At 40.0% G+C, this 27,352-nt stretch overlaps 1 long non-coding RNA gene across 1 annotated transcript in view; it reads right to left on the bottom strand.

Moving 5' to 3' along the window:
- LOC115029255 overlaps positions 1-23,456 on the bottom strand; it is a 29,266-nt gene extending 5,810 nt beyond the window's left edge. Inside the window, exons 1-2 of the long non-coding RNA XR_003834835.1 lie at positions 23,407-23,456; positions 10,104-10,203 (exon numbers count right to left, since the gene is read on the bottom strand). This is a non-coding gene — a long non-coding RNA (uncharacterized LOC115029255). The remainder of the gene's footprint in view (positions 1-10,103; positions 10,204-23,406) is intronic.
- Between the last annotated feature and the right edge of the window lie 3,896 nt (positions 23,457-27,352).

Raw genomic sequence — 27,352 nt, 5'->3', positions numbered from 1 at the left:
CCGTCCCTGTTTCCCAGACAGAAGTGATCATTCACATCTGTGATTCCTGGCAGTGCCACTCTTGTTGGAGGAGGGCCTTGATGTGCCTTGAGTTGCAGGTACCTGGGTTCCTTGAATAATTCACCGTGGGTTATTCAGGGTTATGATAAATATTAAAGGTTGGAGTTTATAACATTAGCACAAAGGTTGATAACATTAGCACAAACATTAATAGCATATATTAAAGTGCTACTTGGACCTAAACGTTCATTCTAAAGACAGTAAGGCATTTCTGTAGACACCTCCAAGCAGAGCAGAACCCTGGCGCTGGGTTCACTGTCTCCCATAGGTGAGTGGTTCCTATTCATGGGGACTTCCAATGTCATCTCTTACAGAAATCAAGGGTAAAGGTGCTTCTCTGAAAGAGAGCAGTGTGGTCCTAAAATATGGTAAGATTTGAGGACAAAGTCGTATGCTCCAAGCAGGGGAGGGCCTTTTAAAGAGACTTCTTTTTTCTAGATTGAATAATTTAAAACATATTTCCATTTTTCAAAAAAAAATATGAAGACACATCGACAACATGTTAATTAAAGAAAACCAGGATTACTGTGGGTGTGAACAGTCCTACGTTTTGTTAAGTCGAGTCTAGTTCAAATTCATCTGGAATAAACTAACTATATTTTGTATAATGCTTCTCAATCAACAAAGCAAGGTCACACAAATTATTCATGTGACTCATACATCAAACCAGAAAGGTTTTTCTTTTCTATTTTTTTTTTATCACTTATGTTTTATTTGACAGGTAAGAAAAAAAAAAGGCTTTGGACAGATTAAATGACCTACCCAAGGTCACATAGCTGCTAGGGCTGTCTGGGAGTCATGCCCAGTTCCTCTAATTCCAGAGGCTCATATTCTTTTCACTACATCATTCTGCCCACAGTGGGGGGCCACTGGTGCAGACACATGCTTAGAAATGCCAAGTCTGTCTCTAAATAGATAGATGTGCTTTTAGGAAACTAATCACATCGCTGGAGATGAAATTTTGTTGTTGGTCTAGCTCTAAAAACGTTTTAATGAGAAAAATGGTCGACAGAATTTACTTTCAGTGGAAGGCAGAATTAGCTGAATATTTTAATGTTCATTTTCTGTGGATCACAAATTTGGTTCAGAATTGTGACAAGTTTTATATACAGATTTTAGCTTTTAAAGTTTATGGAGATGCACAGGGCTTTAGTTTTCTAAGTCTCCTTTTCTTAAGTAGTTAGATCTTTCCTACCCAGGCTTTCTCTACTGGTCTCCTCAGCTCCCTTTCTGGGAAAACAAGCTGAAATTGTTCTTCACAGAAGAAACAAATAAAAGGAAGAAAATGTCATCAAGCAAGCATGATCTAGAAAAATAGGAAATGCTGAAGCCTGAATCATACATTATGTACAAAAAATGAAATCTGGTTGAAATTAGGCAACATGCATTTTTCTTGTTTTAGGGAAATCAGGAAAAACAAAGAGCGAGACTTCAGAGATTTCAGAAGAACATGTGACTGAATGCCAGATAATATCCAAATTGACCATGCCAAGTACAAGCATGATAGTACTTTTCCCTATAAGTTAGGCTAACCAAAACCAAATTACATTTAGCCAAGTTTGCAAGGCCAGGAAGCAAGTAATTTTATAATTGAATGTGTGCCTCTCATCCCAGTAAAATCTCATTCCAATTACTCACAGGAGAGCTGGAGAATATTTACAAGATTTTTCTGACATAAATTTTAGAAGCTTTGAGATATGTATGCATCATTTAGAGACAAAAGTGAAATTAATCTCCAATTGTCTGAATTTTACATAGATTATATCTTATTTACCTCTTTTGCAGCATAGGTACAAAGACCTATGTGTTTTCTAATAAACAGCCAAACTTTACAATCTATATTCTTCAAGATTTTAGTCTTTGGGTCATGAAATCAAAGACATATTTCAGGTTCGGTCCTCTGAAGCTTGACTGGATTTCCTTCAGCCAGCACCTGCATCAGAAAAGCAGCAGCAGAGAGGATGCTAGGTAGCAACCTGGCTTCAGCTCAGCAGTGAGAGGCTGAAAGCAATGTGGGCACAGCATGCACTCCATCTATGCCAGCAATCTGTTGCTATAACATTGAATTTCACTTAAAAATGCCAACAAGGATATTTGCTCCCCCACATTTTATTGATTGGTAGCTAGAATTGGTCCCAATTTTCAGATAAACATGGTTATCTATACACAGACAATGAATACGTAATATACAAATTATATAGAATTTAATGTGACAGTTTATAAATTGGTTTAGAATCGCTTAGCTACTCTTTAGCTAAAGCTTACAATGTTATAAGCAATTTATAAACTATTACTAAGATGACTTGAAGAAGCATAGAAATGCTTTAAATTTTGAACCTTACTCTATTCTTACAGTAGCTTGTTATATCTGTATGTCTCCTGTGATATGACAATGCATCCAGATCGATAATTAAGAAAAATATCTGAAAAATTCATATTTGAGAGAAAAAGATCATTTTAAAAATATGTAATAGCAGCTATCAAATACTAAAACTATCTATCTATAAAGGCCTTTTATAGCATAGGGATCTCAGAATGCAATGAGACTGCATTGTCTCACTCTTCCAAAAATAACGACAATCTGAGTATATCGATTAATTGAGAAATAAAGACATTGTTTTCACTAGCACTGAGAAAAGCTTAAACTGGAGTATGAGCTTCTCCACTGGAAGCTGGAAGCTGGAAACCAGAAACTGGAAGCTGGGAGCAGAGCATCTACTTACAGACTCTGAAGAGGAGGGCGCTGGGAGGATGGTGATCTAAAGAGGGACTGTGTGCTGTCCAGGAAGCACAGCCAAGAGGAAGAGATCATCAGGGGACAACGAAAGGAAAAAATGCTGCAGTTCCTAAAGGAATAAAGTCCAGAACACTGGAAGGGAGTCCAGAGAAACAAATAGCAGGCGCTCAGAGGAGGCAAACGAGACATATAATTATAAAACCATAGTGATTTAAAAAGGCCCAAGGCAAACTTTCTCTGTCTTGGGTTGCTATCGACCCCACTGCCTTGCTTTACCTAAAAGCATATATGGCTAAGAAAAGAAGATAATTTGTCCTTCAGGTTCCTCTTTTCTTCGGACTTCCCTTAAGATCTCTCTCTTGGAGCTGGACGTGGTGGTGCACACCTTTAATCCCAGCACTCCAGAGGCAGAGGCAGGCAGATTTCTGAATTTGAGGCCAGCCTGGTCTACAGAGTGAGTTCCAGGACAGCTAGGGCTACACAGAGAAGCCCTGTCTCAAAAAACAAAAAGCAAAAACAAACAAACAAACAAAACAACAAAAAACAAACAAACAAAAGATCTCTCTTGGAAATCCCTCTGTTGTAAAATCCTTGAATTGTCTCTCTACATCTAAAATCTACATATTTGTGCCTTGTGACTCTGAATGACCCATCCTGTGTCTGTAACATGTCCTCTGTCCACTTTTGGGCATCTTTACTGTCCGTTTCCACTTCAGTCTTTTAGTTTGTGACTAAAATTGCTGTAGGTTTAATTAAAAGGGTTGTCAGTTAGCTCTCTGAAGCATCTTCTCTGCACCCTCGAAATCTCTCCATCTCTTCTCAATACGTGGGACAACATCTCCTTGACGACAGAAAGGGTGTTGCTAAGAAGCACGTTGCTGTATAATAACAGCCAGCATCATCAATACACGCAGTTGTATGGTATAATTGGTTCCTGTTTGTGATTGGCTAGAGGCCTTTGTTAAAAACCCATCAGCACCAATCTGGAAAACTGTGGTTTGAAGTGAACCAACAGTGTAAGAAAAATTCAATAATTCCTGCTAAAAAACTGTGCACTATCATTAAATAAACTCTCATGTTGCTGGCAAATACATACTCTTCAGACAATTGAGCTCAATTACCCTACAATGAAACAATACTAAGTTAGAAAAGGCAGCGTTTCAACTGTCGGTACTGGGCATCCCCCCAATCTCCCATTTTATTTCTTCATAGGAAAACATTCATTTTCTACGTCTAGCGTCTAGCAGTGTTCTTTTGGACTTGAGACCTAAATTGTGTTCACAATTCTACAGTAGCACAATTTGTCTGATAGGATAAAGGGTAGCCAAAAATGTGTAAGTCATATGGTTGGCAATTACACAAAGGACTAACCTAAAGTTAGAATCTCTTTATTATTTTTTTCTGTGTCTAAAATTTTAAAGGAGCTCAAGTCCATTATCAGGTTTCTTACACAGTATCTCACAAAGCATCATGGATGCTTCATCTGACATGTATGTTATCTTCCCAGATTGTGACTCCCAACCTCTTGACTACATCTGCATCTATAGTACTCTAACAATGATGTGTCAAATTAAGTTGATAAAATTACTAGCTCTTATAAGTTCCCAGCACATTGAGCATTTTTATTATCATTGGTAGGGAAATGAAAGGTTTGTGTGAATATTATCTGTTTCTCTAACTGGATCAGAGCTCATTGCCATTGATTACACCATTGCTTTGGAATAATTAAGACCCTGAGGAATTTAGCTTATTTTGCTTACCTAACATGTTAAACATATATCATGTTCTTTCTATTGGAATACATTCTCTTAGGGAGCAATAAACATTTTGTTTGTTTGTTTGTTTGTTTGTTTGTTTTGGCTAAGACACATCTATAAACCTGGATGAGACAGCTCCTGAAAGCACACTGAAATTCACTGCAATCATTTGGTTACTCCTAATGGTCAGATTCATCAGATGGCTCAGTCCTTAGCTGCTGGCTTCATGGGGCCTGGGAATAGCATGGTGAAATCCCACCAAAGGATCTCTTCACCCAGCTCATGAGGGGAAAGAAATGGAACTTTTGTTGTATTTACCATTTCATGTCCTTTAAACCATAATGCTTCTCTCAAGTTAGCAATCTGATGTGAGGAACCTATGAACCTTTTTGGTTATCACTTGCTTTTTTTAAAACAAGTTTTATTTGTGTGTGTGTGTGTGTGTGTATGTGTGTGTGTGTGTGTGTGTGTGTGTGTGTGTGTGTGCATATACATGGGGCTCAGAAAACAACTAGCAGAAGTTGGTTCTCTCCTTTACCAAGTGGGGTCCAAAGGATTAAACCCAGATCATAGAATTTGGTGGCAAGGGTTCTTACCCAATCAGGCATATCACCAACACCTGACCGCTTAATTTTTAAGTAAATTCTGTTACTAACAATTATCTGGGATATCTTACTCTTTGAATTTTCTTAACACAGAAGCTTGGTTTGTGTTGTAGGCTGAACATCCCCCCAGTAGAGATTCACATACTGAAATCTTAACTCTACGGGTCTCAAAATGTGTCTTACTAAAAGTCTTTAGAGAGTCAGCTGGCTTAAAGTTCAATAGAATGGCCTCTGATCCATTACGACTAGTATTCTAGTAAGACAAGACTAGAATGAAGGCACAAACTGAAGACCACAAAACCACTCAAGGGAAAAATGCCATCTCCAAGCAAAGGAAGGAAGCCTCAAAAGAAAATAAATCTAGGGACATCTGAATCTCAAGTGCTAGCCATCAGATCTGTGAGACAATAAAGTTGTATGACTATAATAGAGTGTAGTACTTAGACAGTAGTTATTTATACAGTGACTTAATGTCTAGGGCTGACCTATGATTCAAAGTCTATGACCTTGGATTCAAAGTCTATGACCTTGGATTCAAAGTCTATGTTCTAGGTAATATAGATATATAGAGGGAGAGAGATGTAGATGTGACTATAGAGAGATAGAGATGGAGATGGAGATAAATATATAGCTACTGTTACTTTACAGTTCAGGTAGTTAGAAATAAGCAAACCAGTGTGCCTATAGCTCTCCTTTGTCCTGGAGGGTTCAGAGAAGAATGTCTTCTTCCCTGTTTTAGATTGTTGAAGCTTCCCACCTTCCTCAGTGCCTTAGTCATTCTTCTATTGCTGTGAAGAGACACCACATAAAGGCAGCTTGTAAAAGAAAGCATTTAATTTGGGGCTTGCTTACAATTGTTGAGGGTTAGATTCCCACCATGGTGGGAAGCATGGCAGCAGCCATGCCTGTAGTGGGTCACTAAGGCATGAGAGCTCACATCTGATCCACAAGAATGGGGTAGAGAACAAGAGACTAGGAATGGTATGGACGTTTGAACCCTCAGAGCCCACCCCCAGTGACATACTCTCCCAACAAAGCCACACCTCCTAATCCTTCCCAAACAGTTCCACTTACTGGAGTGTAAGCATTCAAATATCTAAGCCTACGGAGGTCATTCCCATTCAAACTACCACTCTTAGTTTCTCTCCATTTTCCGGGACCCTCTATTTGAACTCCATTGGTATTGTCACCAATCTTTTTCTGACTGTTCCTCATGCCTGCCTCTTACAAAGATCCTCGTGATACCATTGGGCCCCAATTCATTATCTGAATCACATCTGCAAAGTCTTTTTCACTAAGCAAGATAATGTATTCATACATCTATATTGGGACCATAATATCTTTGAAAGACCTGTCCATCAGCCGACCTCACAAAATCCTAGGTAGGCTGTGGGCTCATCATGTTGAGATGGAGGTATGTGACAAGACCAAGGAGGCTGGGGGCGCCATGCAGAGAAGGAAGTGGAGAAGGATCCTGCTGCTAGCCCATGATAGTACAGGCATCTGAGCAGCCAGTTTATAAGACAACAAATAGACTTGTAACATGCAGGAGGATGGGCAGGTGGAGAAGTATTCATTCCATTGAGACCATGGTTTCTGTTAGCCCTTCTAGGCCCATGCCCTAAACAGCACTTAAGCCTCCCAGAGTCACCACAGTATTTGAGATACATTCAATGTATCTTCATCACCTAGCAGAGATGCAGAAAGTTGTGCATAATGAGTGAATCTCTTCAGGAGGGGTAGTGTATAAAGCATAATAATTTATTCAGAGATTGTGATTAATTAGGCACTCCAAGTGGGAATTTTATACAAGTTTAAAGTGAACACAAATAAGTAAAAACTAAAGAAATTTTAGTTTCAAGACTGAATACATTTGGTTTGGTTTGGTTTTTGTTAGAGTTCTTGTTAGGAGTTTACAATTCCTGTTGTGAATTTTTCCTAGTTATATCTAGCCTTATAGCCCACATGAAATCAATGTGTTATGTGAACCCCTTGAGTCTTCTATGGATGTCTACTTACAGAGCTTTAAAAGTCTTAAGTGTAAAGCTAAGCCATATTCTTATGACTCAGGGAATGCTAAGATGGCAGAAAAATATGGAAATCTTCACACACCCACACACTCACTCACATACTCTTTTGTCATGACATAAGAAACATTCAAAACATATGAAGGCATCTGAATGAATTTGAGGCCCTTAAAACATGCTATGTATACTAAATGTCTCCAGAACTGCTTTTAAACAGCCACCATGGTCTGTATATTGGAGTAAAGAGGCACATTCACTACCCTGCATCACAGGGAAGAAGGAAACTTATTCTCTCGGTTTCTTCCTTTACATGTTGTGCAACCACCGGGAAGCACCTAACTTCCCAGAACTTGGGGTTCCTCCCCAGGAGGAGAGAAAAAATAATAATTAAACTAAGAAATTACATAATCCACCCGAGAACTCCTACAGCTGATGAACAACTTCAGCAAAGTGGCCAGATATAAAGATAACTCAAACAAATCAGTAGCCTTCCTATACTCAAAGGATAAACAGGTTGAGAAAGAAATTAGGGAAACGACACCCTTCACAATAGTCACAAACAATATAAAATATCTTGGTGTGACTCTAAACAAAGAAGTGAAAGATCTATACAACAAGAACTTAAGACTCTGAAGAAAGAAATTGAAGATCTCAGAAGATGGAATGCTCTCACATGTTCATAGATTGGCAGGATTAATGTAGTAAAAATGGCCATCTTGCCAAAAGCAATCTACAAATTCAATGCAATCCCCATCAAAATTTCAACTCAATTCTTCATAGACTTAGACAGAGAAATTCTCAAATTCATTTGGAATAACAAAAACCCAGGATAGTGAAAACTATTCTCAACAATAAAATAACATCTGGGGGAATCACCATCTCTTACCTCAAGCTGTACTACAGAGCAATAGTGATAAAAATTGCATGCTATTGGTACAGTGACAGGCAGGTAGATGAATGGGATAGAATTAAAGACCCAGAAATGAACCCACACACCTATGGTCACTTGACTTTTGACAAAGGAACTAAACCAATGGGAAAAAAAGACAATGTTTTCAACTAATGGTGCTGGTTCAACTGCTGGTCAAGATATAGAAGAATGCAAATAGATCCATTCTTATCTCCCTGTACAAAGCTCATGTCCAAGTGGATCAAGGACCTTCATGTAAAGCCAGATACACTGAACCTAATAGAGAAAGTGGGGGGGGGGGAAACCTCGAATACATGGCCACAGGGGAAAAGTTCCTGAACAGAACACCAATGGCTTATGCTCTAAGATCAAGAATCGGCAAATGGGACCTCATAAAATTGCAAACCTTCTGTAAGGCAAAAGACACTGTCAATAGGACAAAATGGCAACCAACAGGTTGAGAGAAGAGCTTTACCAACCCTACATCTCATAGAGGGCTGATATCCAATATAGACAAAGAACTCAAGAAGTTAGACTCCATAGAACCAAATAACCCTATCAAAAAATAGGGTACAGAGCTAAACAAAGAATTCTCAACCTCTTGGTATTCCCACCAGAATACCGGTTGGCTGAGAAGCACCTGAAGAAAAGTTCAACCTTCTTAGTCATCAGGGAAATGATGAAATCAAAACAACCCTGAGATTCTACCTCATACCAGTCAGAATGGCTAAGATCAAAAACTCAGGCAACAGCAGATGCTGGCAAGGATGTGGAGAAAGAGGAACACTCTTCCATTGCTGGTGGGATTGTAAACTGGTACAACCACTCTGGAAATCAGTCTGGCAGTTCCTCAGAATTTAGACATAGTACTACCTGAGGACCCAGCTATTCCACTCCTGGGCATATACCCAGAATATGCTCCAACATGTAATAAGGACACATGCTCTACTATGTTCATAGCAGCCTTATTTATAATAGCCAGAAGCTGGAAAGAACCCAGATGTCCCTTAACAGAGAAATGGATACAGAAAATGTGGTACATTTACACAATGGAGTACTACTCAGCTATTAAAAAGATGACTTCATGAAATTCATAGACAAATGGAAGGAACTAAAAAATATCATCCTGAGTGAGGTAACTCAGTCACAAAAGAACACACACGGTATGTACTCACTGATAAGTGGATATTAGCCATTAAATATACAGTTCCCAAGTCCGGACTCTATTGTGGATGCCAGGAAGTGCTTCCTGACAGGAGCCTGATATAGCTGTCTTCTAGAGGCTCTGCCAGAGCCTGACAAATACTGAGGCAGATGCTCAAAGCCAGTCACTGGACTGAGCAAGGGATCCCCAATGGAGGAGTTGGAGAACAGACTGAAGGAACTGAGGGGGTTTCTAGCCCCATGGGGGGAGCAGCAGTGTCAACCAGCCATACCCACTGCCCCACAGATTTCCTGGGGATTGGACTACCAACCAAAGAGTACATATGGAGGGACCCATGGCTCTGACTGCACCTGTGGCAGAGGATGGCCTTGTTGGACATCAGTAGGAGGAGTGGTCCTTGGGCCTGAGGGTATTTGACGCCCCAGTGTAGGGGAATGCCATAGTAGGAAGATTGGAGTGGGTGAGTGGGTAGGTTGGTGGGGGAGTGCCCTCATAAAGTCAGGGGGAGGGGGAGGGGACAGGGGGTTTCTGAAGGGGAGACCTGAAAAGGGAAAAACAATTGAAATGTAAATAAAGAAAATATCCAATAAAAGAAAAAGAGAGAGATATTACATAAATGCCTTCCACTCAGTCAATATCTGTTTAAATTGATAGTCTGAATATTGACATGGTAAACCCCTACTATGAGAAATTAGACACAAAGCTATAATTCTATTCAAAAAACAAAATGTTAGTAAGAAGTCACTGTCAATATTCACAGTGTCCCCACTAAGCCTAAAGCCAGAACAGCCAGAGGGAGAAAGGAAGCAGCAAGGAAAGAGAAGCAAACACCTCACTCTTACCACAGTCTCTCTTCCGACCCACTCCTGGATGCTGCCTCAGCAGTGCTTCTGTGGGAGCGTCTCATCAATGTTGGTTACATTTTCCAGAGGCTGTGAAGACCTAGCAAAACGAGATGAATAGCAGCTGCCTGACCCCCTTCTCGGAAACATTCAAGAACTATGTACATGTGCAATCTTAGACCCGCATGAGCAAAGAACATACAAGCAATGTCTACCAAAGGCAAACAAAGAGTGTTTTTAAAAGCCTTCAGAATATAGATCAAGCAGAGGAATTTGGGACCACAGGAAGCAGGAAGCAACTGTTGCAGCAAGTCCCTCTCTGTGGGTGTCCCTGCCGATATGGGTTGAATCTTGACTCTCCCTTATTACTGGATTCGAGACCTACCTGGCATGCGCACTTTCGGTGATTACCCCAACCCCTACCAGCTGCACATGAAGAAAAACAAGACTTGTGTTTGAAGCACAAATGGGTGGGTATGTCTGTAGGCCATCTTCCCAGAATTACCAGCTTGCTCTAGCAGAAGGGTTTAGGAAATGGAGTGAAAGAACAACTCTGTCCAGACAGATCAAAACCTCATCATTTCTCCTTCTTCATGTAAAGTGGAAACTACATGGAAAGCCAGAAGCTGTGCTGCTGGTTACAAACAGTCGGGAAAAAATGTCTACAGGTGTCTTGGACAAGCTGAAAATAAATTCCTTTAGATTTCATAAATGGTTAATGGGGACTGAAGCAAAAGGAGACATCTTGTTTTTCTAAAAAGAAAAAAAAATTATCTAGATCAACCAAATTTGCTCAGGGGTCCAACTCAAAGTCTTTTAAAACCAAGATATCATCTAAGTGCTCGAAGCTTGACTGAGGCAGACAGTGGTTTTAGAGACAAAACAATGTTTAAAAGATTCACTAATTATTTTTTATCATAGATGTGATCTGAACGGCTTAGACCACCAATAAGATGTTTTTTTTTCCTCCATCCAAATCAAATATACAGTAAAGGATCTCAGGAATTTTCCTGGAGCGTGGTAGGAAGTATGTGGTGTTTCAGGGAAAACCATATTCTCCAGTGAAATTTAAGTAAGAAAATGCTTCCTTCCCTTCTGTAGCTTGCTATTCCTCATCTCATCACTAAATGATGAAGAAAAGCTTGGCGTATTTCCACTTACTAATGGACAGCTGTCCTTTGGACCTGGTGTACCTGTTACAAGAGAGTCTAAAGAAGGTAAAATCAAAAATCAGAAAAATCAATCCTGGGTTCTGGTCCACAGAATCTACTTAAGAGGCAGACAGACAGGCAGGCATCCACATTGCCTGAACATTTCAGGCTTTGCAGTATCATAACTCATTAGATTCAGGGGTGAGGGTGACTTTGCAAAACCTAAGAGTGAAGACAAAGAGTGCATACATGGAGTTAAGGATGAAGCTCTCTACACTGTTGATTCTCCCCAGGGCAAGGCTGTCGTATGCAAATCTACACATGTCAAACATTCACACATGTATAACTGTTACTCTTCTAGGCTTCCCTTGGGAGTACTAAATATTCATGTTGATTGAATTTATTCTTCTATGTGTAGTTTCTTTTTTTTTTAACCATCATGTGAGCTTTGCCCACTTTTTAAAGTTTATTTATTTATTTTTATTTTTTCCCTTTTTAAAAATTAGGTATTTTCTTCATTTACATTTCCAATGCTATACCAAAAGTCCCCCATACCCTCCCCCCAATCCTCCCCCCCATATTCCCACTTCTTGGCCCTGGCGTTCCCCTGTACTTAGGCATATAAAGTTTGCAAGACCATCTTTCCAATGATGGCCAACTAGGTCATCTTCTGATACATATGCAGCTAGAGTCACAAGCTCTGGGGGTACTGGTCATTTGATATTGTTGTTCCAACTATAGGGTTGCAGATCCCTTTAGCTCCTTGGGTACTTTCTCTAGCTCCTCGGTTGAGGGCCCTGTGTTCCATCTAATAGCTGACTGTGAGCCTTCACTTCTGTGTTTGCTAGGCCCAAGAATAGCCTCACAAGATACAGCTATATCAGGGTCCTTTCAGCAAAATCTTGTTAGTGTATGCAATGGTGTCAGCGTTTGGAGGCTGATTATGGGATGGATCCCTGGGTATGGCAGTCTCTAGATGGTCCATCCTTCTGTGTATGGTTTCTGAAAAGAGCTTCAAGCTTAAGCTTCAGGGTAGGAACAGTCTGTCTAGACTGTTCATCTATCTAATCTCAGATCTGTAAGATTGAAATCCACTGGAAGTGATGCTGATCATTCTAGAACACTAAGAGACATGGTCACTGGATATCGGCACAAAAGAAGCATTAAAGACATATGGACATCACCCCTCAAATAACCAGTTAAGCAACAAAATGTGCATGGTAGCTTTTCTTTAGAATTGATTTAAATGTCTCTGTCATTCTATTCTGGTCTTGTGTCTGTGTGTATACTTGATGATGCATGTGATGAAGTAACTTAAACAAACCAGGACCAGAAAAGGTAACAGACTGAACTCGGTGTAGTTTCTTCATTTCTAAATTGCTCTACAAGATGCATAAGCAACTAAACAGTTTAATTAAAACTGGTTATTCAGATCAGAAGAGAAACAACTAACTAAATTTCCACCAATTCCTGCTTTAAAAAACAAAACAAAACTGCCATTTCAATTATGTACCAAATGACACAAGTCTCGAGTTGCAATTCCTTCCCCGGAGAAGCTATTTGGCCACAGAATTTACCAATTATTTTCTGCTAAAAGACAGAATTATATTTTCTTCCAAGTGACACTAGACAGAAATCACTCAAACCCAAAATAAGACAGCTCGGGGTGTAATCAGATTAACTTAATTGTATAAGCCAATTTGCTTTTATATTGTATTATAGAAGCAAGCAGCAGAACTTCAGCCTTTGTGCACACATTCAGCCATAGGCTGCTCCTCGGATGTGTTGATGTGCCATGCAGGGACGTTGTCTGTTTTTTAACTGGATAAGAAAAGGGAGGGGGTAAATTTTGATTGTGTCTTCTCTGCCACACCAGTTCAGCTCTCAAGAATATTTATACTTTTTCAGTTTATTTTCACAAAAAAACCCTTTATTTTTAGCTTTTTATATCTCAGATCCACACAATGAAAAAGGATTCAAGGTCACAGTATGCTAGTGAGCTCTAAAAATTCAAATAGCCAAAGCTATTTCCTAATAAATATGTGCAAGCCTTTGTTGACATTTTATTTTCTGTCTTGGAGACATTATAAAAAGGTATTTTACAGAATTCCTCTTTTCCAAATACAATTTGATTATACTTTGGTAAATATTGGTTTTGCTGGTTATATTGCTGGAAGGAAGGGTTCAATCTACTGGGGGGAAAATCACAGTACTTAAGCAGATGTTTAAACATCTGTTTCTTAGTAAACAAATAAAACTAGCGGTCCCTCATGAGATGACTGTCTACTGGGTGACATTGCTTATCCTGTGTTGAGCAGTTGGTTATACAAATTAGAGGGTAAAGCCAGGGGCTTGGAAGAAGTCCAAAGATGCGGCAATGACGTTCCCGGTGGCTGTTTTTGGGCAATGACGACATTGGGTTTAGAGCCGACTCCGTGTGTGTTCAGACTCAAGTTTATATTAAGTCTTAGTGAAAACAGAAACCAAAGATTTTTCAGAAGGGCCTTTGCAGACTGCAGGCAACGGTTACGCTTCAAGCAAAGTGAAGGAAGGCGTTCTGGCTTATGTGGAATGAGCCAGAGAGCTGCTTGCCAGTCCCTGCGGAAGAGGCTGATGTAATGGAGCCATCACCCTTAGGCCACTAAGCTACAGAGAAAAGCCCAAGGGGCTGTTAGCAGACATGACATTGCTTTTGCCAGATCTCATGTGGGAACACATTAAGTAGGGAACCAGAACAGAAACTGCTACCTGAACAGATTCAGACCTCAGCTTGGGCAGAGATGCTCTAAGTGCTCACACGTGAACGCTATCCCAGGAGAGTTTCAGTGTGGAGCCCCTACGGGATAATGATCTCTCTCTTGCCTCTCGGGACCAACCTTCAGAAGAGTGCCGGACTAGAATCCCAGGCTCCAAGCTCAGACCGGTCAACAGCTGTGTGACAGAGCTAGCCTCTTTCTCCGTTCTGCTCCCAGTCTCCCATCCATCTCTTCCATTCCTCCATCTCCGAGGTGGGTTTGTCTGTCAAGGTCTTTCTCAAACACTTAAAGTCTCCTAAACTGTCTCCCTCCATGCTTTCAGCCCAGCCCTCACAAATATTCTTTTCAAGGTCACAATTTGTTTTTCAAATATGAAAGTATGCATGTCTAGCAGAGAAATGTGAAAAAGGCAAAACAGTCCAAACTACATTCTCCCACCATTTTGAGTGTCGATTGCCTTAAGAATCCCCCTCCTGAAAGGCCATCCAGAGACTGCACCCCCTGGGGGTCCATCCCATATACAGTCATCAAAAGGAGACTATTGCTGATGCCAAGAACTGCTTACTGACTGGAGCCCGATATAGATGTCTCCTGAGAGGCTCTACCAGAGCCTCACAAATACAGATGTGGATGCTCGCAGCCAACCATCAGCTTGGGGGGGGGGTACCCCAATGGAGAAGTTAAAGAAAGGACTGAAGGAGCTGAATGGGGTTTGCAACTCCATAGGAAGAACAACAATATCAACCAACAAGACACCCCCTCTCTCCCCCTCCCTCCCAGGGACTAAACCACCAACCAAAGAATACACTTGGAGGGACCCAGGGCTCCAACTGCATATGTAGCAGAAGATGGCCTAATCTGGCACCAGCATGAAGGGTTGATGCCCCAGTGTAGGGGAATTCTGGAGGGAGGAGGGGGAGGCAGGAGTGAGTGAGTGGTTGGGCAAGGGAGCACCCTCATAGAAGCAGGGAAAGGGGGAATGGGATAGGGGGTTTCCAGAGGGGAAACCAGGAAAGTGGTTAACATTTGAAATGCAAATAAATGAAATAACCAATTAAAAAAATAGGATTCCCACCTCTCCTGAGGGCAGCTCCAGATGTAGCTGTCATAGTCTTTTCATTCTGTGCTTACAGTAACATATGAACATACAATCAGGCTATGAATACGGTTTTACAAAGTGTTTTTTGTTTCCTTTGCAACGAGTGGTTTTCTAAATGGCTGCATATGAACCTGAATATATATATATATATATATATATATATATATATATGCTACATTTCAAATGTTATCCCCTTTCCTGGTTTCCCCTCCAAAACCCCCCTATCACCTCCCCACTCCCCCTGCTCCCCAACCCACCCACTCCCACTTCCTGGCCCAGGCATTCCCCTACACTGGGGCATAAAACCTTCACAGGACCAAGGGCCTCTCCTCCCATTGATGGTCAACTAGGCCATCCTCTGCTACATATGCGGCTGGAGCCATGAGTCCCACCATGTGCACTCTTTGGTTGGTGGTTTAGTCCCTCAGAGCTCTGGGAATACTGGTTAGTTCATATTGTTGTTCCTCTTATGGGACTGCAAACCCCTTCAGCTCCTTGGGTCCTTTCTCTAGCTCCTCCATTGGGGACCCTGTGCTCAGTCCAATGGTTTGGCTGCAAGCATCCACCTCTGTATTTGTCAGGCACTGGAAGAGTCTCTCAGGAGACAGCTATAACAGGCTTCTGTCAGCAAGTACTTGTTGGCATCCACAACAGTGTCTGGGTTTGGTGACTGTATATGGGATGGATCCCCAGGTGGGACAGTCTCTGGATGGTCATACCCTCTCTCTGCTCCACACTTTGTCTCTGTAACTCCTTCCATGGGTGTTTTGTTTTCCCTTCAAAGAAGGACTGAAGTATCTACACTTTGATCTTCCTTCTTCTTGAGCTTCATGTGATTTGTGAAGTGTATCTTGGGTATTCTAAGTTTCTGGGGTAATATCCACTTATCAGTGAGTGCATATCATGTATGTTCTTTTGTGATTGGGTTACCTCTCTCAGGATGATATCCTCTAGATCCATCCATTTGTCTAAGAATTTAATGAATTCTTTTTTTTTTTTTTTTAGTATAGAATAGAGTTTATTTAGGGCATGAAGAGGGAAGTTAAGAGGGTAGCAGAGGCAGAGAAAGGCAGAGAGAAGGAGAGAGTAGAGACATAGAAGCTGGCCATGACCACATGGAGAGAGACGGGGAGCAAGGGGCAAGAGGCAAGAAAGAGTCCAGAGAACCAAGAGGGTAAGAGCAAATTCATTGTTTTGAATAGCTGAGTAGTACTCCATTGTGTAAATGTACCACATTTTCTGTACCCATTCCTCTGTTGAGGGACATCTGGGTTCTTTCCAGCTTCTGGCTATTATAAATAAGGCTGCTATGAACATAGTGGATCTTGAACCTGCTTCTTATCTGCTCCAGGAAATACTTTGAGTGAATACTCTGTAACCAACTCTACTATTTTCCTATTGAGAGGTCACTATCATTTTTCCTATCCCACAGACCCTGTGTCTCTGTAACAAGGACACACCATGATAAAGGAGATCATGTTAAAGACATTCTGATTTAATTACTTTACAATGATGCAACTCAAAGGAACATATAATATTTGGTTAGTTCTTTTCCAGGCTGGTCTGAGGCCCACCAGCACAGATGTAGCAGAAAGCTGCCATGTCTGCCTCAGTGAGAGAGGATTCATCTAATTGTTTAAGAGACCTGATGCCCCAGGGTGGGGGACTACGTCTCAAAGGCTAAGGGAAGTGCGGGTGGGGGAGGAACTCTAGGAGGGAGGACCAGGAGTAGGGACAGAATTTGGGATGTAAATAAATAAATAAATAAAATTATATAGTACACATTAATTGCAAAAACAGTAGGAAAGTATTCCTTTTAAAAGATTGTCTCAAAGTATGATTGATAGAGAATGCTCTCTGTAAAAGCAATCAACTGCCTCGCCGTATCTTTAAGCCAAGAGGAAACTATGGGTACCATATTTTTCAGAACATGCCATGATGTAACTCCAATTAGGAAACAATTTATTTTGTCCAAAGGGACAAAGTAAATGGCTGGCAGTGAAAGTCATTTTGCAACTGTCAGAGATCTAATCCAATGGAAATATTTTTTCACAGATGGGTAACTCCCAAGAGGCTTAATCTCTTCAATCTTCTTTTGGAGAATTTGCATTAAAAAAATGTTGCAACCCAGAAAAAAAATGTATATTAAGTTACACTCTAACACAAAAGAGTAGAAACAAAGCTTTAAAAAATAAAGAATATTCAACAACCCAGACAGAGTGAGCATAGCGTGTAACACTGAGACTCATAGTTGCTAATAACAATTCTTTCACCCAGTGTTCTCTACTGCTGAAGCCACGGAGGTTCTAGGAAAAGAATGTACAGAATGAGTATGAAAGACATACCTGAAGACTATAAGCCTAATCTAAACCTCGGGCCTTCTGAGTCCTCCTCCCTGCACCTTCTGTATGCAGTGCAAAACAACGTTGTGAGAGAAACAAATGGAGATGTTCATGAATCACTGAATTATTAATGCCCTTCACACTGGGAAACTAAATGATGTAATGTTTCCCAAATTAGCTTGACATGAAGATGTGGATTTTTGCCATCCACTAGGATGTCACAGTAGCTGCTGAAGTTCTTTCCAGCCGAGATCATACATAACTGAGTAGAGCATGAGAGGGTCTGCCATGCTCAGTTCATAATGAAGCTCGCATCAGCTGGAGTTAGTGGGCATCCCTACCCCCATAAGTAGACACACACAGATCAGCATTCCCAGAGGAGTCCCAGCATCTGCCCAGACACTGCAGTGTCTGCTCCTTCAAACTGACAAAGGCAATTAAGCCAGACATAATTTGTTCCCTGAGTATACAATTATTCTTTGTCTTAGCCAAGAGCTAAGATGATGCCATTGCTACTAACACTACCTTCTTGCCCTTTAAGGATTGTACAAGTTCCTTTGTTGTGTGTGAACATCTATGTACAATATCATGCTCTCTCCACAGAATCATGCTTTACTCATTGTCTTAGATAACTCATGCTCATGTTTGCATCTCCTACAGTATGTAGCATGGTACCGCATACTATATATACAGTACACATAATATAAACAGTAGATATTCAGTAGTCATAATAGGAAAATTATATTAAGCATCAAATGCTATCTAGAATAATATAATGTAGGAAATTAGGAGAAAATATTCTTATAAATATTTCATACTCACTAGAAGATAGTATTCTATTGTAAAGTACAAGTAAGTCATGGTTATTAGAAATTTTAAAACTGCTGCACAGGAAAAAAACAGCTTGAGAAGTTTGTATTAGCTGACAATTGGTCTTCTCACATTCCTTTGAATAATTATACTTCTTATGTTACATACAAAATAATCGTCAAGAAAAAGGGGAAGGGGTAGAATAATATACACAGAATATCAAAACTTGCATAAAATGTGATGTATTTATTTGCATAGGTAATTATACAGTTATAGATGAAGCCTATGTTTGAAAGACTAAGTAAAAAAATATCAATAAGAAGTTACTAAACTATATGTGCCTTTATATATGTTTTTAATGTGCCCTTCAGATATAAGCAGGAATAACATATGAAACACCCCAGAAGGTGGGGGAGGGGCAAGCTCCAGATCGGTTCATCTGGTTATGCGTGGCTCAGATTACTCCAACGAGCTACTCTGGTTATCACTTACTCCTTAGACTAAGCCACATCAGACTAACTGTACCAAACTCTCGCCTGGTTTGTACAGGGCTCTAGAAAGAGTTCTAGAAAAAAAGAAGTTGACAAGATTTGGACAGAGGATGGAAGCCTTGAGACTGCGTTTGCTTGTATGGAGATTTTAGCTATTATGTCATTGATAAGCAAGCTACATTTTGTATAACCACATAATGGCATCCAATACTGGGGTTCCCAAGAGATTCCCCATCTTTATGTTTTCTTCTGGAATCCATCAGTCCATCAATGATATCTTTGTAGGCACTTTTCATGTAATATACACATTTCAAAAGACTTATGTCATTCAGAATCTTGCTTCCTTGACATCTGTATGCCATAATATGATGTTAGTGATTAACGTGCTTTTGTCATGAAAATGAATTTGTAATATCTTATCAAATCTATTTAATATATCATATATTCCACTGCTGAATATATAGTTATGTCTAGTTCTATCCTAATATAAATTATTCCTTAGTTGCTACTTAATATCAGCTTTTCCATCTATTTCTTCAGGATAAGGATACCCTCTTGTAATACAATTGACTTCATGAGGTCACTGAAATTCTATCTTTTACGTTTTATGCTCAAAAGTATTGATTAAAAATCAGCAAGCTAGAGTCTGGAAGCGAAAATTTATTGCAATTGTGTGCGATAAGCACAACCTAGGTTATTCAGGACAGATGCTTGAAGTGGGGTTCTAAGACCTACAGATCCCCTCAATTTATATGCAAACTTTTGTGGTCATGTATATATCTGCATCTTTTCTTATTTAAGTCCATCAGTTTTGTTGTAAGCATCCATTATATCTAACACATGAAATTTGAAATAAACAGATAACAATAATTGCATGCACCATATTTTATTGCCATTGCTATAAAGTATACCCACTGGAGCTGGGCGGTGGTGGCACACGCCTTTAATCCCAGCACCTGGGAGGCAGAGGCAGGCGGATTTCTGAGTTTGAGGCCAGCCTGGTCTACAGAGTGAGTTCCAGGACAGCCAGGGCTACACAGAGAAACCCTGTCTTGAAAAAAATAAAACAACGACGACAACAACTACAAAAAAGTATACCCACTGAAATGATGGCCTCTCACTTGCACAAATGCAGATTTTTTTTTTTTACTTCTATAAAAACAGATTATTTTTCTGGCTGATAAGGTCAGTGATAGTCAAATGGTGTGAATACCTCTGATTGGGAAATTCATCATTGTATTATTTTCTCTTGAGCAACTCAATAAAGTTATACCTAACTTAATCTTTACTGATTTGATTGAGGCCAGTTTATCTTTCCTTGAGAAACAAGGGATTTACCAAGAGAAAAATCACTGTGCAAACTTACTATGTTTTATATATTCTGAACTGAAAATAATTAAATTTTTATCAATGCACTATGTACTGAATACACTATGTACTAAAAATGACTTAGTCATTTTTATGTGCATGAGTGTCTCACCTACATGTATGTGTGTGTACCACATGTATGTCTGGTGACTATGAAGACCAGAAGATGCTATCAGATACCCTGGACTGGAGTTTAAGGGTAGTTGTAAGCTTTCATGTAGGTGCTGGAAACCCACTGTCACAGCAGTGTAAGAAACAGACTGTTATGGTCCATTTTCAGTACAGATGATCTTAGGATTTGCTGGCGTTACAGGCAAGCAGGGGCACTGGGCCACTCCCTCTCCCAGCTAGCTGCTGGAACCTGCTTGAGTCAGGATTTTGACAGCTATATAGGTAGTTTGTTGTGTCACTGATCCTAGGATCAAATTGTCTTAAACCCCAAATTGTTCACTGGATGAAACTTTGTGTCCTAAGCCAAAGCAAGGGGGTGTTTGGCAGTTGCAAGTCTCAGCCTACAGGAGACAGAGGACAGGAATTTCTCAGGTTTGGACAGTTTTAAAAACATTGTATGTTGGCTATTATTTTCTATGCTGGTATGAACTGTGCATTAAAAACTGTTTTGTTTTCATTTGTGTCTTGAATTCTTTATTGCATTTCCAAGAGCAGCAAATGTTCTTACCACTGATCCACCTCTCCAGCTCCATACACTGGATTTTTTTTAAAGATCTATCTATCTATCTATCTATCTATCTATCTATCTATCTATCTATCTATCTATCTATCTATCTATCTATCTAATGTTTGTGAGTAGCTGTCTTCAGACACACCAGAAGAGTGGATTAGATCCCATTACAGATGGTTGTGAGCCACCATGTGTAGTTGCTGGGAATTGAACTCAGGACCTCTGGAAGAGTAGTCAGTGTTCTTAACTGCTGAGCCATCTCTCCTGGATTTTTAACGATAAGACCATAGGAGCATTTCTTAAAATTGGCTTACGGTCTCTATGTAAAACCCCTTGATTGTTTTCACCAAAAATATTCATGAATAACATTGTTAATGTATGGCCTACAATCTGGTTCAGCACTGTTCTTACAGACTAAATAATCAACTTACCTATAAAGCAAACATGTCTTCAAGGCTGTAGGGCAATCTCGTTTCCTATGTTAATACACTCCTTTAAAAAATGCTATGGAAATGTTAAACAATGCCTAGTTATTATGGAGAAGAAGGACCACATAACAACTACATTCTCTTTCAATATAAAAATCCTAAGGCTGAACTCCTGCATCTGAAAATGGAACTCGTTCACATCTATTTCAGTGATTTAAAAAATTGAATGAGGTACATACATGAAGTCATTTAGTTAGCCCAGTATATAACATATCACAAAAGTTTGATACGTATTTATTATGTTTGAGTATGAATTGGCCACCGGTAGGGAATTTAGTATAGCATATATACCAGATTGAAGTCTAAAATAATCTTCCAAGAATTTGTGACAGATTTTACAAAAATAGATCTATTTGTAAAATCTTCAAAAAAAATATGGAGAGATAGCAAATTCTCAATATGGAGAGAGAGAGTACAGATTTTACAGGAATAGTCTTATTTGTAAAATGTAAAAGCCTCAAAAACTATGGGGAGAGACAGCAAATTCTCATATGGGGAAAGAGAAGAAATAAAGTTGGACGAGCTGCTTGTTCACAGCCACACAGTGCTGACACCACGAGATAGAAAGTGGACCCTCGAAGTGTTCTATTTGTCTTACTTCTAAGAATCTAAATTTGGACAAAGTGGATCAGATTTATTTGGGTGAAACAGATGGCATTAAGAAATAAATGACTTGTGTTATCCTTAAATAAAATAAAGAGGTTTTACAATGAGTTAGTAGGACATAAGAAGCCTGCTACAGAAGGGACTTGCTTTAAGAAATGCAATCGATATTTGGGCAGGGGAGAGCAATGGCAGTGAGTACCAAAGCTGGCTCTGACCAGACTGTAAGTGGATAAACCTAAGATTCTTTATGATGCTTTTTTTTTTAGTATTATAAGTAATTTTGGTGTGTGCGTGCGTGTGTGTGTGTGTGTGTGTATGTGTGTGTGTGTGTGCGCGCGCATGCGTGTTGGCACACTGTGTCTGGTGTGTGTGTCTAAGCCAGAGGACAGCATGCAGGTTTCTGTTCTCACTGTCCACCTTGCTGAAGCAGTTTCTGCAGTCCACGGCTCCTTAGGCCTTGCGCTTCTAAGTGATTCTCCTGTCACCATCTCTTATCACTCCCTAGGAATCTTGGGATTACAGGTGGATGCCACAGTGCCTGCTGTTCTATGTGAGTTCCAGGGACTGAACTCAGTCTCCCAGGGTTACACAACAAGAATTTTTACCTCTATAGCCATTCCCTGACCCCATATCAATTCTTGATAATCTTGTTTTCTGAAAACAAACAAAAAATCTAAAACTTTAGTATAATCTCGAGGCCTTTTATTTGCACTTTTACTTACTAAGCCTTTCTCTGATGGTATCACAATTCTTGGTTATTGTTTTTCTAGAAAAACAAGCAGACAAACAAACACACAAGCAAATGCCTAAACTTTCGGTATAATTTACAATAATAAAGGAAAAGGTATTAATTTTTTAAGTTTTACTTTCAGCGTGGCGATTTTCCCAAAATTTAAGTAACATTATTAGTCTTTAACAACATTTAATAGTTGCTAAAGCATTAGTATATTCCTAGATCTTTTTCTATCTGCCAGAAATTTAAATGACCTCAATGCCCTTTGGATCGCTTCTATCGCTTTTCTATGGTGTGGTTAACAGTCATCGCCAAAAGGAGAACTGAGACAGAGGAGATAAAACAAATAACATAAAAAGAGAAGATGTGGGCTTGAGAGACAGCTCAGTGGTCTTAATGCTGCTCTTCCAGAGGGCCAGAGCCAGGTTCCCAGAACCTAAGTCCAGTAGCTGGCAAGTCCAGAAAATCAGATACCCTCTCCTGGCCTCTGTAGGTACCTTCATATCCATGCATACACATGTGTGACACATATATGTACATATATATGTGTGTGTGTATATGTATATATGTGTATATGTGTACATATATATGTACGTATATAAAGAAATGGAAGACAGATATTTTTCTTTTTTTAACAGTGAAAATCAGGTTAACGTACAATTCAAAAGCTTAAGCATGAAATAATTAGATTGTGGAACAAAAATAAACCCACTTTCAAGAAATGTTAGCTGCTAGAGAGGTGAGTAGTTATAAACACGGCACAGTGAAACCACTGACCTTGACTGCTTCCTGGGTAGAGCATGCTCTGTTGGGGCGACACATTGCAGGGCTGTCTCTCATTGGGAGAGAGCAAGAGGATTTTATGTGATAGGGTCAGAGTTTCTGAGCTGATGCAAGCTGTTTTGGTTAATTGGGAACTAGATGCCCTTTGCCCAAGGGACGCGATGGCTTTCCTGAAAAAACAGAAACCTATTGTGATGCCTGTTCTTTGTTGTCAACTTGACTACTTATGGGATTAACTCGAACCTAAGAATCTGTTCTGGGTTGAGCAGATCATCATCTTAGGAGCTACCAGCAGCACTGCCATTTTCTGCTCTGCGATCTAACAGCGATGTCCCATGCTGAAAGGTTCTCAGAAGACATGACCTATATTCATCTGTTCTTATTGTTATTGTGAAATGGTACTTTATCCATTTGAGGACTATTTCTGTTCCCAAAGAATGTAGAAGTTATTAGGCAGGAGATCCCAGTATCTGAGTGTGATTCCAACAAAAATATTTGTGAACCTTCCATCTCCTTAATTAGGACAGACTCTAAGCAGTAGAGACCACCATGAGAATATCAGTGGGAAGTGCAGGCTGATCTAGTTGACACGTGCTTGGAGCATTTCCATCAAGATTTGTGTCAATTTAAATCTCACCTACACACAAGGAAGTAGATACATTATTTACAAGTCTTTTGTTCCCTATTAGGGGACTCTAGCATTAAAATTCCTTGGGTTAAATTGTGTCAAGTCAGTAGCCATGTTTTAATTGTCAGAAACCAACGAGCAAAGCAACAAATGAACACTAGTTATACAACAACAAAAGCTGAAAAGTAGACAATGCTTTTTCTAGATTTGATCTTCTTCTTGCCTTTTTATTTGTAGTCCTGCGAGAGCTTTAGAATTAGCATGTAAAAATCACAGAAAAGATTCATAACTTAAAAAATAATCAGGGTGCTAGGGAGACGGCAGTTAGTAAAGTGGCTTGCCCTACAATCAGGAAGACCTGAGTTCTGATCTTAAGCACTAAGCAAAATGCTGGGTTTGGGGATGCATACCAATCATCTGGGCTACAAAGTGAAGAAAGGCGATCTCTAGCGACTCACAGCCTGGCTGAGTCAGTGAATTCCTGGTTCAGTGGAAGACGCCGTCTTAATAAAGTGGAAAGCAGTTGACCAACACTGGCCTCTGACTTCCACATGCATCTGCACATTCATGCACATACATAAACATGCATATACACGCAAGCATATAAGTGTAGCAGTAAAAGAATCGTGCAAAACAGAAGTACAATGTCTCTAAGGATCTGTGATGAGCAACTGATTATATGTTTTATATCTCTGAAACCATACTCAGAACACCGTATTCTAATCTATTTCATCAGAATCTGTTGCCTATGTTTCACAATTATCATCCATGTAGGACCAAACATATTGATAGTAACAGCCTATATTTCTGCTGTATTGTATTCCCCCCACTCCCATATTACAATTTTCCAGTGCTCCAGGTTCTCTCAAAAGTCTTCCCCGTTCTCCTTGGGCATCCACAGAAGCAAATCTATTTTGCTTGTACTCCCTGCACGGGAGAAGCCACGTGGACTTTGATCTGCAGGAAAATGCTGAATTCCCACAATGTTAACAGCGAAGAGCTTTGGAGAAACTTCAGTGTGCTGAAGTCATGCTGTGCCTTCCAAAAAAAAAAAAAAAACTGCTTCTTGCTTCTTTGCTCTGTGCCTAGAGACTAAAATAGAGATTCTTAGTGTCCACACATCTTCAAGAGATGAGAAAATCTGGGGATACTTTATCCTCCACTGTGAGACCTGGACCAGAACAGAAAAGGTAACAGGGTGCTCTGATAAAAACCAGTGCTCCCTCTCCTACATCTGTTAGGGTGAGCTTTCTGTCCTGATTCTCCTCCTAAGTATGAGTAGCTTCCCAATCAGGCAGCCATATTTGAGTATTGGCAAGACATACAGCTTTGATTCCAATAGGGTCCTTAACTATGCTAAAAAACAAAACAAAACAAAAGCAAAACCAGAAACAAAATACAAAAACAAACCACAAAAATCTTACCCTAAAACCTAGTTGGCAGTTATCCTTAATTACAGTTACATACTTAGGGGAGTATAGGACTCAAAACGGCCTATTGAGTAGAGAGTAGAAGCAAGGGACATTTTACATAATGGGCAACAGGGTGTTTTTGATGTGAAGATGAACAAGCCAATGACTAGGGCAGAACAGAGATCCCCAAAGTGACACCTGCATAGATCTACACCTCATACTCTTTTTACATTTTTAAATTTTTCCTAAAATATATTTTGATTATACTCTGTCCCTTCCCCCCAAGTTCTCCCAGTTCTTCCTCACCTCCCTACCTCACTTCCTCTTTTCCCTCTCCTCTTCCTCTCCCTTCCACTCCCACTCCTCCTTTCCTCTTCTACCCCCCCCCCAAAAAAAACCAAGAACGGCAACACTAGCCATAAAAACAACAAAAAAAAACAAACAAACAAACAAACAAAAACAGGTCACCAAAGACCATTAAGCCTGTTTTGTGCTGGTCAGCTACTCCTGCACATGAGGCCTGCCCTGGAGTGTGGCTGAGACACCCATTGTCCCTACATTGGAGAAAACCAATTTCCCTTCCCAGCTGCTGTCTACTGCAACTATCTTCTCAGTTACAGTGGGACTGGGTTCACTTCCCCTTCTCTGCCTTGGGATTGTGTCTGGCTTCAATTTGTGCAGAGTCTCTGTGAGTTCATATGTGCATCAGCCTGGTGCATTCTGGGAAATTATCTTTATGCATAATGTAGGAGGTTTATGTTAAACAAAGATGAGTGGATTTTTGTGTAGGCTTCAATAAATCCCCAAATATCTTATAATGTGTATCAAAACAGTAGAAAAAAAATTTAATACCAAATCCCAAAACATTTGGTCCCAAGCATTCAAGATAAACTCTATTTGACCTACAAAGAGATTCTGGTACAGGAGTCCACTGTGTGAAATCTTATCTAAATAGAACAGACCACAATGCAAAACAGCAGGCTTTACCACAGTGCTGACTTCTGAGGGCATTAGCAAGATGCGAGCTACCTAGCATTCTAAGATGGGAGACGGGGTGACTGGGAGAGGGGCAGTGGGCAGGCTGTAGAGTGAATAAGTTTTAAAAATGTAATTAAAAAATAATAGTCCGTTGGCTTAAAGATAGGACATTTCACTTCAATCTCACCAATATAGGCTCCTCTTTTTTCCTATGTCAAGCTTACTATGTATACAGATACAAAAATGTCACTAAGGCTGAGGACATAGCTCATTTGGTAGAATGTTTGCCTAGCATGCAAGAAGACCTTAGGATCTACAACGAGCATGGGATAAAGCCAGTGATGGGGCAACCCTGTCTTATTCAGAGTTTCTATTCCTGCACAAAACATTAAGATATATGAAGCAAATTGGGGAGGAAAGGGTTTATTCAGCTTATACTTCCACGTTGCTGTTCATCACCAAAGGAAGTTAGGACAGGAATTCATACATGGTAGGAACTTGGAGGCAGGATGGACACAGAAGTCAAGGAGGAATGCTGCCTTCTGGCTTACTTCCCTTGACTTGCTCAATGGGTTTCTTATAGAACCCAGGACTATCAGCCCAGGGATGGCACCACCCACAAGGGGCCCTCTCACTCTTGATCACTAATTGAGAAAATGCTTTACAGCCGGATCTCATGGAGGCATTTCCTCAAGGGTGGCTCCTATCTCTATGATAACTCCAGCTTATGTCAAGTTGACACACAAAATCAGCTAGTAAAATTCCTATAGTGAAATTAGATCAAGGTCATTGCCAGGTATATAGCAAGCTCCAATTCAGCATTGAATACATGATACAGATTCTTGAAAATTAAAAACAAAAAAAACCAAAAAACAGTGTTTTCTTCCTTGAGAAATCCATAGTTTAACATTATCTTCATGTC

This window comes from Mus caroli, chromosome 14, assembly GCF_900094665.2.
Source record: "Mus caroli chromosome 14, CAROLI_EIJ_v1.1, whole genome shotgun sequence".
Classification (NCBI taxonomy): domain Eukaryota; kingdom Metazoa; phylum Chordata; class Mammalia; order Rodentia; family Muridae; genus Mus; species Mus caroli.
The sequence above is the reverse complement of the archived record's forward strand: the minus strand, read 5'-3'. Positions and strand labels throughout refer to the sequence as shown.